General features: G+C 49.6%; 1 pseudogene; it reads left to right on the top strand.

Moving 5' to 3' along the window:
- The first annotated feature begins 1,390 nt into the window (after window positions 1-1,390).
- LOC119383330 (elongation of very long chain fatty acids protein AAEL008004-like) lies at window positions 1,391-3,614 on the top strand (annotated as a pseudogene).
- Window positions 3,615-7,783: the final 4,169 nt, after the last annotated feature.

Raw genomic sequence — 7,783 nt, 5'->3', positions numbered from 1 at the left:
CCATTCCCAGCGGTGGTAATCACATTCCTTTCAGAGTGGAAGTATAATGGAAATCGCTAGTTGGCCTGACCCTGGAAGATAGATCGTTTAAGTATACACCAGGTCGTCGGTCGAAATTCCAGATCCCGTCAGTGCGGCATCGCTCCAGGGAATCGTCCACCGGTGTCTGACCTCTAATACGTGCAATCCTGACTAAGGTGCAGCGTCGAATGGGCACGAGTAAGCAGCGGGTGCGAGGTTATACAAATTGAAAGTGTGAGTTGAAATATGTTAAAGCACTACTATGCCCCTGTATATATGCGCGTGTGTGTGGCTTTGTGTTTGTATAATTATGTAAGAGTGTATGTACATATGTATGTGTGTTTATGTGTGATATTGCCTTACTGCCAAATACAAAGGGTTGTAGGCTAGTCAAGCTGTCCGGGGACAGCTTTTTTTCTACAATCCCCCCATCTGTATTTCACAAAGATGGCAAATAAACTTATTATTATTATTATTATTATTGCCGCAGTATGACGGCTACTGTGTCCTCACCTTGCCGACACTGGTCCCAACGACACGGTTAGTTAGCAGCTAGTTAGCTGCTCACAAATGCGTAGCTAAATTGCCTTCTTCGACTTTGACTGCGGTTCGCGCCGCCTTCTTTTAATATGTCGTCTGGTAATGTAGGCCATTAAAGGATTCATTCATACCAGTTCACATGCGTGCTCATTATTTTCTTTCGATATCTTTTTCTTATGTTGTTGTACGCTCACTGATTTTATCTGGCAGTATTTTTTTAAAACAAGACTACATATGTAATTCCTTTCCTAGAGTCAATTATAAACTGGAATATAAAGGTCTTATAGCATTGTGATTCGTCTTATATAGGCTAACTCAGCTTGTAAATTTGCCAACTGGGCCGCGACAGACAAACCCGACGGATGACGAAATGGCCTGGAGTTTTGTCACTATCGGTAACCTCACGAGAAAGAAAATGGTCAAATTTTCGAGCTCAACTTTTATTTCGTTTACACAACTACAGTTTCGACTTCCCGATTCTTCCTTTTCCGCAAACTAGCGCCTTCAGTATTCATGAAAGAGGAGTAATGCGTATCCAATTTTCTTCCATTGTCTCTCTTAGTACGCTATACCATACTTAATGTGCATATCCTATTTTGAAGCTTACTTAACTTCGTTCGATTAATTGGACACAGATGGGAAGGAAGGTACACTGGGGCGCGCTATCCCAATACGTAGTCAAAAGGGTTTCGACTGACCATTTTCACGTATATGCATGCATGTACTATACACACCACACACAATGTGATCAAACAATACATGATTGTTAATCATTGCTTTTGTTTATTTTTCTGCACTCTCAACCACGCAGAGGCAACCGAAAGACAAGATGGCGGCTGCCAGTCACACCTTCCAGAACAGCAGCGCTGTCGAAAACTCCATCTACAAGTCCTTCGCCGACAATCCCATCTACTTCCTGGCCAACTTGCAGGAGCTGGGTGACCCCCGCACCCGTCACTACCCTGTAGTGATGAACCCCCTGTTCGTGTTTCCTCTCGTCGCTTTGTACATATACTTCGTCAAGGTCTCTGGTCCGCGCTGGATGAAAGACCGGCAACCCTTCCGCATTGACGGTATCGTGCGGCTGCACAACCTCCTCATGGTCCTGGCCAATGCCAAACTCTGCGCTACGCTTATGTTATCCGCGTACCTACCCGGTGGGAGCTACAGCTTCTGGTGCCAGGGAATCACCGGTCGCGTCGATGGAGGCTTCCAGGAACTGTACAAGACCGGTTGGATTTACGTAGTGCTCCGATACGTGGACTTCCTGGACACCGTGTTCTTCGTAGCTCCGCAAGAAGTTCAACCAGATCACGCACCTTCACGTCATCCATCACGTCATGGTGACGTTGAACGTCTGGTTCTGGGTCCTCTTCGCGCCGGAGGGTCAAGTGGCGTTCAGCCTGGCGCTCAATTCGTTTGTGCATGTGGTCATGTACACTTACTACCTGCTGGCCAACATGGGGCCCTCGATGCGCAAGTACCTTTGGTGGAAGAAGTACCTGACCACGCTTCAGATAGTGCAGTTTGTGATAATAGTTGTGCACATGTCGATACCGCTCTTCGTCGACTGCGGCTTTCCCAGGTACCTCATATTCCTGGGTGTAGCGCAGACGCTGCTTGTGCTGGCGCTCTTTCTGAACTTCTATAAAAAGTCCTATATTGAACCGGAGCGCCAGAAGGAGGCGCCGAAAGTTACGGCAATCAATGGCGACGCCGTGAACCGTGAACACAAGAAAGATATGTAGTCATTTGTTTTGTTTTGATTGCCTTCAAATATTACGCACTAATTGTCATGAAAACCGCCAAGAATCGCTGTTTCTGTCACGAGTGATTCGGGGCTTCCTTATAGCTCTTAACGCAAGGCATGCAATGCAAATTTTGTAAGTTCGTAGCATTCGCTTCTTCATAGCACCGACGTTGTCGCGGGGCTTGTTGTTTCCTTCAGTATGACGTCACAAACGACAATGGCCATCCTATTAACACGAAAGAAACATTAAAACGCTATTCGCAGTGCAATTATTTTCATAATGACGAGATAATAGCACCATTGGCACGAAAAATGGTCGATGAAGCATTCCTTCAGCATTCTTCTCCATAGTGTAAGAGACTGCGAGAGGTAGAAGGGAAAAAAGGTATATGTTGGGCATGCTTGTGGTCTAATGCATGTCCCACTAGATATCAGTGACGATGCAATTATGTTTGTTGACATAGATGAGGAAATGTTCCGTTGTCCGGAACTGCTGTAACGTCGTCAGCTATGGTCCATTTTCGTGGGTTGAGTGCCTAGCAGACCATGTAAGCGCAGTGATGAAGGACGCCTTCCCACTGCCCTAAGGTAATGAAAAATGCATTGGAGGGTAGGTAGGCAGGCAGCGCTGTATTCTACCGTGACCCCAAAGGCAGGCCGCCACATCTTGGGCAAGTACGGTTGTAACGCGTTGAGTATAATTCTTGCATGCAGTGCCGATTTGTAAACGTTCGAGAACAGATCTGGGGTGTATAACCAGGTAACAATCAGTGCACTAAGGCCTAGCACGAGTATGTACGAATATATACGCTGCAGTCAAGAACAACTCGCTGTCATTTTTTATCGCGTGATCAGTTGAAAAACCACGTGTCCAGTAATCCTATGTTCATAACATCAGCTTATCACCGGTACCTTTTATAGAAGCCTACATGACCACAAGGTGCTTTTGTAAAGTGCATACACAAGGCTAAAGCCCCGCTTAGAAATGCTAGAAAATCCACCGCTCATTGCGCTGACGACCCCAACACAGAGATTACATTTGTCGCCTGCTTATCTAATTCTTCAAGCAAAATAGCACGATCGGTATGTCTTGTACATTTTATTACTGCTGTTTGCTGTTATTGAAGTGGAAGTCAAAGCATCGCAGGCATCGCAACTTGCGGGCACTGTAGTTTGAAAATGATGAACGAGGTTGGTGAGGGATAAGAGGGCACGCAGAGACAAAGGGCACCCACCAGGTTTCGAACCAAGTACCTGCAGAATACGAAGCGGACACTCTACCCCAGGACCATCACTGCGGTGCTTTGGAAACGGAAACGAAGGAAACGAAGTCTGACAGGGATGTGATCTCTGTTGATGTGAAACAAAACATCCAGGAAACGAAGTCTCCCCTCATCAGGGAATTCGCTGATGAGGGGAGACTTCGTTTCCTGGATGTTTTGTTTCACATCAACAGGGATCACATCTGTTGGATGTACCAATCTCGGGGTAAAAAACCCCTTCTCCCTTTCAGCTCGGCACACTCAAAGCTGGTAAAACGGGGTATTGTTAACCTTAGCTTGATCAATGCGCTCGAACGGACATGTCCTCATAATCTCTCAGAAGCGTTAGGACAACAGGTGAAGCGACTGGTAGCCGCAGGCTATCCTGAACATGTAATCGTTGCTGTCGCAGAGAGCATGCGCAAAAAATTTCGAGCATGTAATAAAAAAAAATCATGAACCAGAAAAGGGCAAAAAAGAAAAAGTCGCTGTCATTCCATATATACGCAGAACATCGCATAACTTGAAGAGAATCGCGCAAAAAGCAAACATTAAGGTGGTGTTTTCAGCTCCCGCAAAATAAACAGTATTTGCCGTTTGACGAGGCCATGCAATTCAATGAACCGGGAAGAAGGTTGTCAGAAGAAGCACAGAACTAGGTATATCGATTGTATTGAAAATGTTGTGTACCAGATTCCTCTCACATGTGGTAGATATTGTTACGGAGAGGAAGTGAAGGAAGACGAAGGGCTGAAGAGCCTGACTGGCGCGCGAGTGTGGCGGTCAGCCATCTTGACTCTTTTACTGATTCCTCTCTGTAAATACATATTTTATATACTCATACAACCCCGTATCATATTGGTGGACGTGCTGGGTACTGCAGCAGGCAACGGAGCTCCGCAGCGGACGTCGCATCGCCCTCCCAACCATGGCTAACGTTGAGCCTCCTGCATCAACGTCGCTGTCTCCATCAACGTCGCCATCACCACCACTTGTTTTTGTACCACCTAAGGATCCCGGTACGTTCTGTGGGACCGACGGCGTCGACGTTGAAGACTGGTTGGCCATGTTTGAACGCGTGAGTGTACCGAACAGATGGGATCCCACACTTCAGCTGGCCAACGTGTTATTTTACTTGAGGGGCGCTGCGAAGGTGTGGTACGAAAACAACGAAGAAGAACTCACTAGCTGGGACCAATGCAAAGAAAAGTTGCGAGAGGTATTTGGCAAACCCGCCGGCCGTAAGATCGCCGCCAAAAAGGAACTGGCCTGCCGTGCTCAATCCTCCACGGAATCGTACCTCTCCTATATTCAGGACGTGCTCGCTCTCTGCCGAAAGGCCGACAGTGACATGACGGAAAGTGAAAAGGTCGGGCATGTGCTGAAGGGGATCGCCGACGATGCATTCAACCTCCTGATGTGCAAGGGCTGTTCGACCGTGGATGCGATCATCAAAGAGTGTCGTCAGTTCGAGCAAGCAAAAAGCCGCCGCATTCTGCAACCGTTCGCCAGACTTCCAAACACCGCTGCCACGTCGACGTGTGAAGAGCAGTCAACACCGCAACATCCTTCGCCGCCGGAAGACCTGACACGAATTGTTCGTCGTGAACTGGAAGCGATGGCGCCCTCAGCATTCTATTCGCGCAGCGCCGATGCCACCCCTGTTACCGTTCCTCTCGTTCAAGCCATCGTTCGTCAGGAGCTGGAAAATATCGGAGTGCAATCTGTGTGTTCTGTCGCCACGCCCAGAGTCAGCGAACGCCTTTCTGCCACGTCCTCCTCAAACCGACGATTCTCTCCACGTTCTCGCAACCCGGCTGAGTGGCGAACTGCAGATGACCGCCCAATATGTTTCACCTGCCACCGCGCTGCACATATTGCCCGCTACTGCCGCAGCACATGGTCCTCGGCCCCTCGTGCAACGACCAATATGACCCGTTTTGACAGTAATGCCCACCATTTTTCACCCGCTCCCGAGTCCAACGCCGCTGACAATGCCGCTAGGAACACTTGGTACAGCCGCTCGCCTTCGCCACGTGGACACCAATCTCGTTCGCCGCAAACACGTCGCCCATCGTCCCGTTCGCCACAGCCACGACGCCTATCGTCCCCGTGGCCTTCGGCCGCACCATTTCGGAAAACTAAGAAATGCAGCCCCCGGAAGTGGTGCTGCATTGACGACTACGGCAGTAAATCCTCTCTCTGTACCCACCAGACGAAGTGTCATCGACGTTAAAGTAGACGGTGTACCTGTTCAAGCACTTGTCGACACGGGAGCGAACCTATCTGTAATGAGTTCACGGCTACGCACACGTTTAAAGAAAGTCCTCACACCAGCAGCTACACAAGTGCTCCGTGTGGCCGATGGCGGCACGCCAATCGTTCTTGGTATGTGTACTGCCCGCTTAAGTATAGTCGACCAACCTACTTCAGTCATCTTCGCCGTGATTGACCGCTGCCCTTACGACGTTATCCTTGGACTGGACTTTTTGTCAAATCACTCTGCTCTCATCGATTGCGCTACCGGCGTCCTTCAGCTAGAACTGCCTCAGCTCGTCGCTGCTTCCAACACTACCCCGCCGCGACTGTGCTCTCTTCAAGACGTGCGTCTCTCACCTCAGGCAGCCACCTACGTCGTTCTGACAGCAGAGCCGCAGGTTCCCGACGGTGAATATGTCCTCTATCCCCTCGTTGACATTCTTTTGAGCCGGAACGTTGCCGTTCCGCATACACTCGTCACTGTCACCGACAACCATACCTCGCTACCACTTCTAAATTTCAGCTTGTGCCCTCAAGTACTTCCTCGTGGCATGTTCTTGGCCAACATATCTGATGCTGACGAATTTGAAATTGCAGCTCTCAGCGCCGAGACTGATTTACTTGCGCCTACTGCGACTCACAGCTCATCTTCTTTGCCGGCTGATTTCTCGAAGATGATTGCCCCGGACCTCAACCCTGCACAGGCCAATGACATCCGTCGCCTCCTCGCGTCGTACAGTGACATTTTTGATCTTGACGACAGACCTCTAGGGCAAACGTCCGTCGTTCAGCACCGTATAAACACCGGTGACGCAAGTCCTATTCGTCGGCGCCCCTATCGTGTCTCCCACACTGAGCGCAGAGTGATCCAAACGGAAGTCGAGAAAATGCTTAGCAAAGGTGTCATCGAACCGTCAGACAGTCCTTGGGCCTCCCCTGTCGTCCTTGTAAAGAAAAAAGATGGTAGCTGGCGCTTCTGCGTTGACTATCGCCACTTAAACAAGATCACCCGCAAAGACGTATACCCGCTACCACGCATCGATGACGCGTTGGACTGTCTGCACGGAGCTACATACTTCTCGTCTATTGATCTTCGGTCCGGCTACTGGCAGATTTCTGTCGATGCAATGGACCGCGAGAAGACTGCCTTCGTAACACCTGATGGCTTATACCAGTTCAAGGTCATGCCCTTTGGCCTATGCAATGCTCCTGCGACATTCGAACGGATGATGGACTCTCTGTTGCGAGGTTACAAGTGGTCTACTTGTCTTTGTTACCTTGACGATGTGATTGTCTTTTCTTCCACCTTCGACAGCCACCTGACGCGTCTCGCTGCAATTCTCGCAGTCTTCAGAACAGCCGGACTTCAACTGAATTCCAAGAAATGCCAGTTTGGCCGCCGGGAGATTACCGTGCTGGGTCATCTTGTAAACGCTGACGGCGTCCAACCAGATCCTGAAAAGATCCGCGCTGTTCGCAGCTTTCCTGTGCCCCGCTCTACTTCTGACGTGCGGAGCTTCATCGGCCTATGCTCTTACTTTCGTCGTTTTGTGAAGAACTTCGCCGACATTGCTAGGCCACTAACAGATCTGCTGAAGAAAAACACCACATTCTCATGGGGCCCTGAGCAGGCTCAAGCGTTCACCGCTCTCATTGGCTTCTTGACTACTCCCCCCGTACTTGCCCACTTTGATCCATCTGCTCCAACAGAAGTTCGCACCGAGGCCAGCGGGCACGGTATCGGAGCAGTTCTCGCTCAACGGCAGCACAGTCAACAGTGCGTGATAGCTTACGCCAGTCGCCTGCTCTCTTCCCCCGAGAGAAATTATTCCATCACCGAAAGAGAGTGCTTGGCTTTGGTCTGGGCTGTCGCTAAGTTCCGGCCATACCTATTTGGCCGCATGTTCTCCGTCGTTACGGACCACCACGCTCTCTGCTGGCTCACTTCTCT

The sequence above is a fragment of the Rhipicephalus sanguineus genome, chromosome 2 (assembly GCF_013339695.2).
Source record: "Rhipicephalus sanguineus isolate Rsan-2018 chromosome 2, BIME_Rsan_1.4, whole genome shotgun sequence".
NCBI lineage: Eukaryota > Metazoa > Arthropoda > Arachnida > Ixodida > Ixodidae > Rhipicephalus > Rhipicephalus sanguineus.
This window is presented reverse-complemented; position numbering and strand designations above follow the sequence as displayed.